General features: G+C 35.7%; 2 long non-coding RNA genes across 9 annotated transcripts in view; one reads left to right on the top strand and one right to left on the bottom strand.

The window, feature by feature from the left end:
- The window catches only part of LOC143669016 (uncharacterized), a 556,320-nt gene that overhangs the window by 214,070 nt on the left and 327,241 nt on the right, over positions 1–15,009 (top strand). The gene's annotated exons all lie outside the window — the stretch shown is intronic.
- LOC143669015 (uncharacterized) overlaps positions 1–15,009 on the bottom strand; it is an 82,008-nt gene that overhangs the window by 55,509 nt on the left and 11,490 nt on the right. For all 6 annotated transcript variants that reach the window (XR_013168644.1, XR_013168645.1, XR_013168647.1 and 3 more), the window contains 2 exons: positions 6,625–6,685; positions 1,767–1,862 (listed from right to left, as the gene is read on the bottom strand). This is a non-coding gene — a long non-coding RNA (uncharacterized LOC143669015). The remainder of the gene's footprint in view (positions 1–1,766; positions 1,863–6,624; positions 6,686–15,009) is intronic.

Raw genomic sequence — 15,009 nt, 5'->3', positions numbered from 1 at the left:
TTAATGAGGTATTTTAGTTGTTGTCCACCTCAATCAGGTCACAATCATATTATTAGAGTCCTCAGCAGAATGAAATTCAGAAATGCAAAGAGAAAACCACAGAGGGAGCAGCCAGAAGCTGAAATCAAACAGAAACCAGAAGAGAAGGGAGAGGCCAGGAGAGGCCACCATGTGCATTGCCATATGACAGAGGGGCCCGGGACCAAGGATTGCTGGCAGCCAGCCCCAGAACACCAGCCTTCAGGAAGAAAGCATTGCCTTGATGACACCTTGATCTGGACTTTCTCTTAGCCTCAAACCATGACTTAATAAATTCCCATTGTTTAAGCCAACCCATTGCATTGTATTTTTTGCTTGAGTAGCCAAGGAAACTAAAACAGGTATATAAACTTATACGCTTTTTATCTGGCTGATGTCAGTTCACAGTAGTATTGCCACTTGAGCTGTATGTTTAAATGAATTCTCTGGGAATGTAAGGAGGAGGAAGGTAATTCTAAGTAACAGAACAATATAGCCAAGGTACAGAAGCCTGAAAAAGTATGGCTTTCCAGAGGCTGGATATTGCTTTAGTGGGTAAGGGGGGTAGAGAGTGAAGGGTGGTCTGTTACGATTTGCATTGGGAGAACCAGAGGTGGCTAAATCCTGAAGGGTCGTGTATACCATGCTAAGGAACTTGACATTATTTCATCCTTTATTGGGGAGCCATGAGAAGAATTTAAGCAGGGAAATGATGCCATCAGATTTTCATGTAGGATTGTGAGAGGGAGTTAGTGGAGATGAAACTGTAGGGAGGCATACTAGGTATGATACTGTTCCTGTAATTCAAGAAGGGCTTGGTGAGGGTCAAAACCAAGATGGCAATGATGGAATGGAGAGAAATAGGCAATGACTGAAGTTGGGGTGATTTTAGACATCTCAGAGGAGTGATGCTGGTTATTGGAGAAGAAAAGTTTTCACAGCGATTTCACTTGGCAAGGAATGGATGATGCTCCCTGAATCGGAGCCAGGAAATGCAAAATAAAGAACCTACTTTGGAGGAAATACGAGTTGTGTTTTACTTTTGCTAAATTTTGTGGGGCTTTGGTACGTGTAGGTAAAGCTCTCCAGTATGTAGCTGGATAATTAGGTCATGAGCTTTGGGGAAAAACCAGGGCTGGGAGCACTGATTATGAAATCACCTCCTAAAAAAAGCATGTTTAGGAGGATTTTATTTGGCTGTATAGAACAAGACAGCCCAAACAGTGACTTATCAAGACAAAAATGTATTTCTTTCTCATCTAAAAGAATTCTTGAGATCCATAATTCAGGGCAAGAAGGGAAGTTCTGCAAAGATGTGAGTTCCTTTCAGCTCATGCCGTGACTTTTCCTAGGTCCAAAATAGCTTCTAGAATTCTAACATTCACATCTTCAGGTGCTATTTACAGGTAGTAGTTTGGGGGGGGGGGGAACACCATGACCCTCCTTTGAAAAGAAACCTTTTGAAGGTATTGCATGTCTTCTTAAGTCTCATTGGCTAGAATGTAGTCACATGGATTAGGCTTGGATCAAAGGATCTTGGGGAATGTAGTAATTTGGGGGGAGGGGGATGTGTGCCCAGCCAAAAATTGGTATTTTGTTTAAAAAGGTGAGAGAATAGTGGATATTGGGAGGTAACTATCAGTCTCTGTTATTCTAGGGGAGTGGCTAAGTTTATTTAGGGAAACAATACAAAGTAAGGAGGAAAAGGGACTAAAGATGAAACCTTAAGAAACAGTCTAGCATTTTACCTGTTGTGGAAACCACTTGTAGATTAGTCCCCATGATGTAGCATCTGGATATTCCTCTCCTCTTGCTTTTGTGTCTATACAATACCAAAGACATGACTGGAAAAATAAAAATAAATTCATTAAAACATCTGGATGCTTTTCTATGCAACCCTCAAATGAAGTTTGTATCTTTGAATGAAATGTTCATGTTCAGTCTAGATATTCTGGACCTTTTAGATGAAAAATGGTCAGAAACATTCTTCTCTGACTTGACCACAAATTTTGAAGCTGCAACCTTAAGATTTCTTTAGATCCCTATTGGATTTTCATGCTAATGCTTATTAAACTGCAAGAGCAGGAAAAACAATGCTCTCAGTTCTCTTTTCTTAAAAATAAACAAAACCCTTACATTTTTAAAACACTTTTTATTGGGGAATATAACATATATGCAAAAAAGTAACAAATTTCAACATACATTGTAACAAGTAATTATAGAACAGATTTCAGAGTTTGGTATGGGTTACAGTTCCACGATTTTAGACTTTCCTTCTAGCTGCTCTAAGACACTAGAGACTGGAAGAAATATCAATATAAAGATTCAGCAGTTGTACTCATTGGTTAAATCCTATCTTCTCTGTTTTAACTCTTCCTTCTCCTTTGACCCTTTTCCCACTCTTCAGGGTACTAACTTTTTCATGTTGGAAGGGGCTGTCAGCAATATGGGACAGGGGGATAGAACTAGCTGATGTTCTGGAGAGGCTGGCCTCTCTGGGTTTCAGGATTCATCTGGCCTAGGAACCCATCTGGAGGTTGTAGGTTTGTGGAAAGTAATCTCAGTGTGTGAAACTTTTGGTAGAATCTCAGACAGAGCCTTATGTGTTCTTTAGGGTTGACAGGAATGGTTTTGGTTGGGGTTTGGCAAACCCTGGTAATAAGCAATATCTAGCTGAAGCTAGCATGAAAGTAACCTCCAGAATAGCCTTTCAACTAACTCTATTTGAACTTTCTTAACCACTGATAACCTTATTTGTTACATTTCTTTTCCCGCTTTTGGTCTGGAAGGTATTGTTGATCCCACAGTGCCAGGGCCAGATTCATCCCTGGGAGTCATGCCCCATGTTGCCAGGGAGACTTTCACCCCTGAAAGTCATATCCCATGTAGGAGGGGGGGTAATGATTTTACTTGTGCAATTGAATTTAGAGAAAGAGAGAGAAAACCCTTGCATTGTAAGTGAAATAAATTCTCACTCATGACAGTATCAAATAAATTGCACATAGAAAATTCATTTGTATTTGTTTTTGGTTTCTGGGTGTTTCTGTTTTGTCAAGAGTTAGGGGCTTTCCATTATTTGATCTGGAATTACCAATTTAGAAGAGGCACCATGGAAAGCCCAATATGGAGAAACTTTTCATTTGTTTCAAATTGGAATTTTTATTGCTGCAACATCTGTTACAAATTGGCCGTAGATGGTGACACAGGCTTCTATAATGCTTCTACTCCATTGATCCTAGTCATTGGGTTTGGAAAAGACTCATTAATAATATTTATAAAATTTCATATTTATGGTGCATTTATATCAAAGTTCACGATCAGAAATTTCAAAATAAGCTGACTCCAAGGCAATCAATTAATACACTTTAAACACTGTACTGCAGAATTTCCAGTAACCAGATTTATCATAACATCATGTGTATTACAATGAAATCTCATAAGATAATTGTCAATTACATTTCCTTTCATTTTATTAGGAGAGAGGCCAGATAGTTTTGTGTAGTTAACTGAGAATTCATGGCACTCGATGTATAATTGTATTGTAAATTTCTTTATTTTAAAAAAGTGTCTGTTGCATGGCATAATTGAGCTTTTGGCAGAATTGTTCAGAATTTTGAAAATAACATTTACTACCTAACTGATGCCTCAACAGGAAACACTCAAAAGAGGAAAAATTTTTCTTGCGAGAAAAGGGTAATTCCTTTTGAACTTATATGGCTTTGTGATTAGAACTGGTAGAGGGTCTTCCTGAACTCTCTCTCTCCATATTTTTTTTTAATTAAGTAAAAACCCATATGTGTTCGTGCATTTACTCACTGCCTAAACTTTGCATGAATAGTTATGATGTGCCATGTGCTGGGTCAGTGCTATGTGTATCAGGGTGGATATAATAGACCTGGGACTGCCATCTGGGAGCTAATTGTTCTGCGGAGGAATTGGAAATAAATATGAAGATATCTTTATACATATAAAGGTATGTACATAAAATGAAGGTTTAAGATACCAAATTTGAAAACGAAGTGGTGCTAAACAAAGATTTTTTTTTTCCAACTTCACAACAGGAATTTATTGGCTCATGATTTTGGAAGCCAGAAGACTTGCTTCCTTCTGGGGTTGGTATCTTCTGGGGGGTGGGGAGTGGCCAGGAAAACACAACTATCAAGATGTGGGCTAACAGATGATAAGTGAGAGTGGTGCGATGGTGGCTCAGCAGGTAGAGTTCTCGCCTGTCATGCCAGAGACCTGGGTTCGATTCCTGGTGCATGCCCATGCCAAAAAAAAAAAAAAAAAAAAAAAAAAAAAAGACGATGAGTGAAAGATTACTTAAACTTCTGTCCTAGAATGTCCTCGTCTTTACAAAATGGACCTAATAGTAGTACACCATAGAGCTGTTGAGAGGATTAAAATGGATAAAATATATAAAATGCTTAGAACAATGGCTGATGTATAGTGAGTGCTATGCAGGTGTTTGGTAGTATTTTTAAAAGAAGAAGAGGATCTCCAGACACAACATCAAAGAAACAAAGGGAGGAGGTTCCAAGAAGGACCATGTCAAACATAAAGGAAAAATTGGGGAGGGCAATAAAGGGTAATTAAGTTTTCCCCAATTCGCCTGTTTTGTGCAACAAGCTAGACACACAGGCCAGATCTCCATGGTCAAAGGGAAGCAAAACTCCCTTAGAAGTAATCCAAACAGGGAAGGAAAGAATACACTGAAAGGTTGTATTTATTTATTTAACACAATGATTTCAGCCCTCCACACTGCTTATTCCCTGGGATCTTTGACTTCCTATCTGTTTCCATAAAAAACAAATCTTAAAAAAACAAAACCAAAACCAAATACTGCCAACCTCATCCAGTTATTTGATTTTAGAAAGAATCTTTGCCCTTTTACTCGGTTGTAGGCATTTACCTTTGTGGAATAATATTACACATTGCTCAAAAGAAAGAGGTGCTGATCACCTTTGTCAAATGATGTGCATGCTAGCTATGATTCCTTAAACAATGCCATGAAGTTGACCTCGGCACTTGCTTATTTTCTTTAGCACCCAACTGATGCCAGCGTTTAGAGCACATATTGTCAACCACCTTTTAGGTAGGTGACTCACTTCCTTTACCATCCAAAACTTCCCTGATGGAACCATATTAGGATGAGAACTGCACATTATATCCTTTTGGGGAAGGGGACTCTATAGTTTGGACAAACTCCAAAGCGATTCTGTTATGGGTCATCTATCCCTTGCCCTTCCCACACCCCAGTCCCCCCATCCCACCTCCATCCTCCCCCCCCACTCCTTGATAGCAAGTGTCCAAGAATGATATAATTACTTAATATAACCTTTTTCGAGGGCAGGGGGGCAGAGAATGTCACTGAATCTCAAGTATGCAGTGTATCAAATCGTGATTTTCTTTTGGATGAAATCAGTGTATTATGGATTATACGTATACCAAATAGACTCAAGAGAATGGTGTAACTTAAAAATTACAGATAACAATGAAGAGGTCTCCATAACCATCAATGAGATGTAGACATAATCCATTTCAGATGCTTAAAAGCAAATAGAGCTAGCAAAATTGGAATGAGTTAGCAGGGCTGAAGAACTGTCTAGGCTTCCCAGGACGTTGGAGTCAGTTTGTCTGTCCCTAATCCTGCTGATAATCAGCACTGATATTTATTTGAAGTTAAAGTACAGGTAGGAATGAAGCCATCAAGAATTGTAAGAATCGGGCTCTTTACCTGTTTATAAAATTGTTTTCAGCTCAAGCAAACATCTCTCTTAAAAAAACATAGCAGCTTTTAAACCATTGCCAAAATATTAGGGCAAATAGGCTGGATTTTTTTTTTTTTTTTGTCTTGGCAGAGTGTACATAAACATACAATGCCGTGCTTAAATATTCATAGACTCCCAGCTCACAGTACAGTAACTTAATAATAAAATATTTTGAAGAGGGAATGATGCTGTGGAGCTTGTGATACCACTAATGGATTTGAAGAGGATGCTAATGCATTGTAGGAGGAAGTGAATTGAGCTCTCGTGTGTAAAGGAGGATTATAAAATATAATTATGGAAAAGCAATAGTGGCGGGCTTGAGGAAGTTCTGCTGATGTGTGGGTACTACAAACAGCATGCTTTGTTGATGAGAAAGAAGGCATAGATGGATATTTACTATGCTAGCAATCTTCTCTGTCCGGAAACATGGATTGCATTATAGAAATAGCCATTTTTTGACCTCCAGAGTGAAAATTAAATAGTGTAAGATGGAGGCTGACAAGACCTATGCAGTTTTTCATTTTGAATTAACAGTTGTCTAGGAAGGCTAAGCTTTCACATCAAGAACTTCATGAAGGCATTGAAAGAAGAAAAGGTCTGTAACTGTCAAAGGAGAGGTAAATCTATTTTTGTAAAAAGAAGCTTAAGGAATTCTAGGAAATTAAATAATCCTGCTTGGTGTAGAAAAAGCCTGAGGACTTTTCTCAACATCAGTTCTTGGATGCAGCATTGACAACTGCTATAAATGTGCACATCAGGGGAAGAATTAGACTGGGACATGCAAATAAACTCTTGAGTTCTCTTCAAATTTCCAGTTCTAATCTCATTTACTTACCTATGGCTTTGCTGACTCAGGCAAGATGAAGAACTGTTCTTAGAATACTTTCTGACTTGTACTGAAAAAAGCAAGTACAATGAACAGTAATTTAATATATTTAAGAACATCAGAGAAATCAATTTTAATCAATATAGCTTCAGTCTCAAACCATAATCCCTTCCCTTCATGTGAAATTTTAAATTCCATACTTAAAGCTCAGGGTTTTACTCCAATTTAAGGGAGCTATATGAAATAGCAATAAAACTTATCGTTCACATGTTTGTAACTGAATGAGTGTTGCCATTTAGTATCGTTATTTAAGAGGATAAATGCGGTTCTAATAATTTTGACATGGCTTAAAACATTTATGAAATGCTTTATTTCTTTAAAGCAATTGTTTAAAAATTATGAAAAATTTCAAACACACAGAAAATATGCCTAACACGAAATTTAAACAGTTGTTAACATTTACATATTTACATATTTTGTTCAGTTCTTTTTTCTCCTCTCTCTGTCCTTCCCCATCCCCACTTTAAACAAATTGGTCTTTGCTGATATACCCAAATTCTACCCTTCATTTATTCATTTTCCCTCCTCAAAGGAAATCACTCTTGAGAAACGGGAGTGACTCTCATGAACTTTTTTAAATGCCGTTGATAATAATGCATGCATGCATGCATATATATTATATAATATTTGTGATGCAACCTAAAATACATTTTTGGTGTCCCACTAAAGATAATCTTTTGCAACTTGCTTTTTTCACTCAACAATATGTTTTAAAGTTTTATTTGTGCAGATATATGTTCATCCATTTAAACTGCCATATAGTATTCCACTGTATTAATAAACCACAGTTTATCCATCAACTTCCCTCCTGAAGGACTTGCTTTATGTGTTTACTGAAATACACATCATTGTACATGTCTCCTTGGGCACATGTGCAAGTGTTTCTTTAGTGTATGCATTTGAAAGTGGAATGGCTGGGACATGGTAGGTTTTGTGCACCATCTGCTGCTGTACTGGGGTTGCCAGACAAATAGGTTACATCAGGTAGGCTCTTCCCTGCCCCAGGGGCCCAGCAACGTTTGGGAGTTCCCATTTCCCACATCCTTATCCACACTCGGTGTTAGCAGGCTGGTCAATTTTTGTAAACCAATGGGGCCGCAGAAACAGTAATGTAACCAAGAAACTGAGATTTAAGGGATGGTTTTGATTATTAAATTATTATTTAGAAGTTCCTTTTTGTTTTCTGGTATATTAGGGTAGACAGAGGGAAATATCTGAAATCTTTGAATTGAAACCCAACTGCCTTGATCTCTGATAATGACTGTATAGCCTTTATCTTGTGCCCTTGTGATTGTAAAGCCCTTATGACTAACTTTCATTTGTACCTATTTATCCAGTTTTTTTTTTACTTTAAAGACTTGCAGCCACTAAAGACAGCCCCTAATGGTTATTAATGAAGGGTCTTGGGTCAGCCCAGGATTAAGCCACCTCAGGTCCAAAGTTATCTTGATAACAGAGACTGGGTCTAACCAAACTGGGCCCACCTGACATGCGCAGTAGCTAGACTTTAACCTATAAGCCATTTGTACCTCGTTATAATACTAAAAATCATGCCCATCATCATATTAAGGCTGCCATTTTCTTATGTACGTTCTGTGATTAAGGATGTAATCCATCTGCGCATGCTCAGTAATTAGTTCACCTCTAATTACATCATCCTGGGCCCCTGTGCTCATTATCCTAAAACCTGCCCATCTTTTTTTTCCCCATTTTTTATTAATTTTTAAATTAAAAATATATATAACAACAAACAAATGCAAACATTCTTAACTTATGATCATTCTGTTCTACATATATAGTCAGTAATTCACAATATATATTATCACATAGTTGCATATTCATCATCATCATAATTTCTTAGAACATTTGCATCAATTCAGAAAAAGAAATAAAAAGACAACAGAAAAAAATTCATACATACCATACCCCTTACCTCTCCCTTTCTTTTTATTACATTTATTTATTTTTTATTAATGATAAAAAACCACATACAAACACAAACATTCTTATCATATGATCATTCCGTTCTTGTTATATAATCAATAACTCACACTATCATCACATAGTTGTATATTCATCATCATGATCATTTCCTAGAACATCTGCATCAATTCAGAAAAAGCAATAAAAAGAAGACAGAAAAAAGTTCATACATAACATATCCCTTACCCCTCTCTTTCACCGACCACCAGCATTTCAATCTACTAAATTTATTTTAACATTTGTTCCCCCTGTTGTTGAAAACCTGCCCATCTTTTGATACTGTGAAACTATCAGAAATATTGTGGTTCAGAGAGACAGATTTTATGGCTGATAGGCCATCTGATCTCCTGCTTCACATGTAGCAATAAACTTTTTCTCTCTTTGAAATCCCAGTATCTCAGGAATTGGTCATTTGAGAGCATTGGGCAAAAGAATCCACTGCTTTTGTCCAGTAACAGTAAGATGTTTAAAATTTTCATTTCCCTGAAGATTAGTGAGGCTGAGCTTTACATATGTTAATAGCCATTTAGATTTTTTCTATATAAAAACCTTTTTTTGTATCCGCTGCTCACTTTTAAAAAGTTTTTTTGTTTGTTTTAGGAATTCTTGCTCTGTTCTGGATAGCATTAATTTGCAAGTTAAGTGTTCTACAAAAGTCTGTGGTCTTTTATTTTTTTGTTTTGCTTTTTCTGTATTTAAAATGTCTTGTTTTTATCACATTAAAGTTTTTTTTATTGTAATATACTCAGATTTAGCATCTTTTCTTTTATTGTTTATTTATGAAATCCTTTCCTACCCTCAAACCATAGAGATATTCTTTTATATTTTATTCTAAAAATTTAAAGTTTAGCTTTACATTTAAATCTTAATCCATTTGTGTATGTGTTTGTATATGCAATGCAAGGTAAGGATTCAGTTTTACCTTTTCCCATATGTTGCTATTTCCTCTATCACCAGTTATTGAATAGTCCATCATTTCCCCAGTGATTTTTTTGTAGGCCATCTCTGTCATATACTAAGCTCCTATATATTCACGAGCCTGTTTCTAATTGGGCAAAGAGGAGTGGAATTGCTCAGTTTTATACTAAGTGTATGTTTAACTTTATAAATGACTGTCAAACGAATTTTCAAAGTGATTGTACAATTTTGCATTCCTACCTGCAATGTAAGAGAGTTCCATTTGCTCTACATCCTGCCAGTGCTTGATATGGTCAGTTATTTATTTATTGTTAATATCGTTATTGTAATAGGTATGTAGTGCTATCCCATTGGATGTCTTGTACAAACAAGTTACACAAGATGCTTTGTTTATCTTCTTTGGAGTGTTGATTCAAATTTTTGTCCATTCATTTGACTGTTTGGTTCCTTATTGTTGAGTCTGGAGACTTCTTCATATATTCTGGGTATAAGTTCTTTGTCAGATATGTGATTTGCAAATATTTTCTCCTAATTGTTGGCTTGTCTTTTCATTCTCTTAATAATGTCTTCCACAGAACAAAATTTTTTTCATTTTGATGAAGTCAAAATCATCATTTTTTTCTGTCTTTTGTTGGTTGTGCTTTTGATATTATATCTAAGAACTCTGTCTAATCCAAGGTCAAAAGATTTTTTGTGTGTTTGTTTTTAAAGTTTTATACTTTTTATACCTAGGCCTATAATCCATTTGATTTAATTTTTGTAATAGGCTTGAGATATAGATTGAGGTTCATTTAAAAAAAATACAGTTATATAATAATTATTCCAGCAATATTTGTTGAAAACTATTCTTTCCCTGTTAAATTGTCTTTGGACCTTTTCAGAATCAATTGCCCACTTTTTCGTGTGTCTGTTTCTGAATTCTATTTTGTTTCATTGATCTATATGTTTATCTTCTACCTTGATAACTAGCTTTATAGTAGTCCTGAAATTGTGTAGTGAAAGTTCTCCAAACTTTTCTTTTTCAAAATTGCTTTGACATGGGCGGGCCGCGGTGGCTCAGCGGGCAAAGTGCTTGCCTGCTATGCCGGAGGACCTCGGTTCGATTCCCGGCCCCAGCCCATGTAACAAAAACGGAGAAACAGAATACAATAAAACAAGAAAATGTTTAAAAAATGTTTCCCTTTCTTCCTTCCTTCCTTCCTTCTCTCTGTCTTTCCTTTAAAAAAAAAAAAAAAAAAAAAAAAAATTGCTTTGACTTTTAGTTCCTTTATGTTGCCATATAAATTTTACATTCACTTGTTGATACCTACAAAATTTCTGCTGGGATTTGAGTGGGATTGTGTTGATCTTATAAATCAATAGGAGTAGAATTATCATGTTAATAATTTTGGGTCTCCCAATACATGAAAATGAAAATACATGTATTAAAAACTTTTTAAATTTCTTTCATCTGTGTTTTATAGTTTTTAGCATACAGATCCAGCTCATATTTTGTTAGGCCATCTCAATATGAATGATAAGTGTTCAATGCTTAAAGTAAAATGTAGTTTTGCTAAAACAATAAGTTCCTACCCAAATAATAATACTCCGTGGAGAAATATTTTATATGGCTTCAGTTTTTAGGTTTACATTATTTCATATTAAATTTTAAAAATTCAGCTACTCACTTGTACTAGCCAGATTTCAAGTGCTGAACAGCTACATAAAACTAATGGCTATTTTATTGGACAGTTCAGCTCTAATTGTTCAATAATTCAGTAATTCAAATATCATTCTTTTTTTTTTTATACTGATTTTTTTTTATTAATTAAAAAAAGAATTAACAAAACAATTAGAAATCATTTCAATGTACATGTACAATCAGTAATTCTTAATAACATCACATAGTTGCATATTCATCATTTCTTAGTACATTTGCATCGATTTAGAAAAAGAAATAAAAAGACAACAGAATAAGAATTAAAACAATAATAGAAAGAAAAAAAAACCAAAAAAAACAAAAACAAAAAACCTATACCTCACATGCAGCTTCATTCAGTATTTTAACATAATTGCATTACAATTGGGTAGTATTGTGCTGTCCATTTCTGAGTTTTTATATCCAGTCCCGTTGTACAGTCTGTATCCCTTCATCTCCAATTATCCCTTCTCTTTTTTTTTTTTTTTTTAATTAACAGAAAAAAAGAAATTAACCCAACATTTAGAGATCATACCATTCTACACATGCAATCATTAATTCTTAACATCATCACATAGCTGCATGATCATCATTTCTTAGTACATTTGCATTGGTTTAGAAGAACTAGCAACATAACCGAAAAAGATATAGAATGTTAATATAGAGAAAAAAATAAAAGTAATAATAGTAAAATCAAAACAAAACAACACAAAACAAAACAAAAACCTATAGCTCAGATGCAGCTTCATTCAGTGTTTTAACATGATTACTTTACAATTAGGTATTATTGTGCTGTCCATTTTTGAGTTTTTGTATCTAGTCCTGTTGCACAGTCTGTATCCCTTCAGCTTCAATTACCCATTGTCTTACCCTGTTTCTAACTCCTGCTGAACTCTGTTACCAATGACATATTTCAAGTTTATTCTCAAATGTCCGTTCACATCAGTGGGACCATACAGTATTTGTCCTTTAGTTTTTGGCTGGATTCACTCAGCATAATATTCTCTAGGTCCATCCATGTTATTACATGGTTCATAAGTTTATCTTGTCTTAAAGCTGCATAATATTCCATCGTATGTATATACCACAGTTTGTTTAGCCACTCTTCTGTTGATGGAGATTTTGGCTGTTTCCATCTCTTTGCAATTGTAAATAATGCTGCTATAAACATTGGTGTGCAAATGTCCGTTTGTGTCTTTGCCCTTAAGTCCTTTGAGTAGATACCTAGCAATGGTATTGCTGGGTCGTATGGCAATTCTATATTCAGCTTTTTGAGGAACCGCCAAACTGCCTTCCACAGTGGTTGCACCCTTTGACATTCCCACCAACAGTGGATAAGTGTGCCTCTTTCTCCGCATCCTCTCCAGCACTTGTCATTTTCTGTTTTGTTGATAATGGCCATTCTGGTGGGTGTGAGATGATATCTCATTGTGGTTTTGATTTGCATTTCTCTAATGGCCGGGGACATTGAGCATCTCTTCATGTGCCTCTTGGCCATCCGTATTTCCTCTTCTGAGAGGTGTCTGTTCAAGTCTTTTTCCCATTTTGTAATTGGGTTGGCTGTCTTTTTGTTGTTGAGATGAACAATCTCTTTATAAATTCTGGATACTTGACCTTTATCTGATATATCATTTCCAAATATTGTCTCCCATTGTGAAGGCTGTCTTTCTACTTTCTTGATGAAGTTCTTTGATGCACAAAAGTGTTTAATTTTGAGGAATTCCCATTTATTTATTTCCTTCTTCAGTGCTCTTGCTTTAGGTTTAAGGTCCATAAAACCGCCTCCAGTTGTAAGATCCATAAGATATCTCCCTACATTTTCCTCTAACTGTTTTATGGTCTTAGACCTAATGTTTAGATCTTTGATCCATTTTGAGTTAACTTTTGTATAGGGTGTGAGAGATGGGTCTTCTTTCATTCTTTTGCATATGGATATCCAGTTCTCTAGGCACCATTTATTGAAGAGACTGTTCTGTCCCAGGTGAGTTGGCTTGACTGCCTTATCAAAGATCAAATGTCCATAGATGAGAGGGTCTATATCTGAGCACTCTATTCGATTCCATTGGTCGATATATCTATCTTTATGCCAATACCATGCTGTTTTGACCATTGTGGCTTCATAATATGCCTTAAAGTCAGGCAGCGCGAGACCTCCAGCTTCGTTTTTTTTCCTCAAGATGTTTTTAGCAATTCGGGGCACCCTGCCCTTCCAGATAAATTTGCTTATTGGTTTTTCTAATTCTGAAAAATAAGTTGTTGGGATTTTGATTGGTATTGCATTGAATCTGTAAATCAATTTAGGTAGGACTGACATCTTAACTATATTTAGTCTTCCAATCCATGAACACGGTATGCCCTTCCATCTATTTAGGTCTTCTGTGATTTCTTTTAGCAGTTTTTTGTAGTTTTCTTTATATAGGTTTTTTGTCTCTTTAGTTAAATTTATTCCTAGGTATTTTATTCTTTTAGTTGCAATTGTGAATGGGATTCGTTTCTTGATTTCCCCCTCAGCTTGTTCCTTACTAGTGTATAGAAATGCTACAGATTTTTGAATGTTGATCTTGTAACCTGCTACTTTGCTGTACTCATTTATTAGCTCTAGTAGTTTTGTTGTGGATTTTTCCGGGTTTTCGACGTATAGTATCATATCGTCTGCAAACAGTGATAGTTTTACTTCTTCCTTTCCAATTTTGATGCCTTGTATTTCTTTTTCTTGTCTAATTGCTCTGGCTAGAACCTCCAACACAATGTTGAATAATAGTGGTGATAGTGGACATCCTTGTCTTGTTCCTGATCTTAGGGGGAAAGTTTTCAATTTTTCCCCATTGAGGATGATATTAGCTGTGGGTTTTTCATATATTCGCTCTATCATTTTAAGGAAGTTCCCTTGTATTCCTATCTTTTGAAGTGTTTTCAACAGGAAAGGATGTTGAATCTTGTCGAATGCCTTCTCTGCATCAATTGAGATGATCATGTGATTTTTCTGCTTTGATTTGTTGATATGGTGTATTACATTAATTGATTTTCTTATGTTGAACCATCCTTGCATACCTGGGATGAATCCTACTTGGTCATGATGTATAATTCTTTTAATGTGTTGTTGGATACGATTTGCTAGAATTTTATTGAGGATTTTTGCATCTGTATTCATTAGAGAGATTGGTCTGTAGTTTTCTTTTTTTGTAATATCTTTGCCTGGTTTTGGTATGAGGGTGATGTTGGCTTCATAGAATGAATTAGGTAGTTTTCCCTCCACTTCGATTTTTTTGAAGAGTTTGAAGAGAATTGGTACTAATTCTTTCTGGAACGTTTGGTAGAATTCACATGTGAAGCCATCTGGTCCTGGACTTTTCTTTTTAGGAAGCTTTTGAATGACTAATTCAATTTCTTTACTTGTGATTGGTTTGTTGAGGTCATCTATGTCTTCTTGAGTCAAAGTTGGTTGTTCATGTCTTTCCAGGAACCCGTCCATTTCCTCTAAATTGTTGTATTTATTAGCGTAAAGTTGTTCATAGTATCCTGTTATTACCTCCTTTATTTCTGTGAGGTCAGTAGTTATGTCTCCTCTTCCATTTCTGATCTTATTTATTTGCATCCTCTCTCTTCTTCTTTTTGTCAATCTTGCTAAGGACCCATCAATCTTATTGATTTTCTCATAGAACCAACTTCTGGCCTTATTGATTTTCTCTATTGTTTTCATGTTTTCAATTTCATTTATTTGTGCTCTAATCTTTGTTATTTCTTTCCTTTTGCTT

Source organism: Tamandua tetradactyla, chromosome 25, assembly GCF_023851605.1.
Source record: "Tamandua tetradactyla isolate mTamTet1 chromosome 25, mTamTet1.pri, whole genome shotgun sequence".
Classification (NCBI taxonomy): domain Eukaryota; kingdom Metazoa; phylum Chordata; class Mammalia; order Pilosa; family Myrmecophagidae; genus Tamandua; species Tamandua tetradactyla.
The sequence above is the reverse complement of the archived record's forward strand: the minus strand, read 5'-3'. Positions and strand labels throughout refer to the sequence as shown.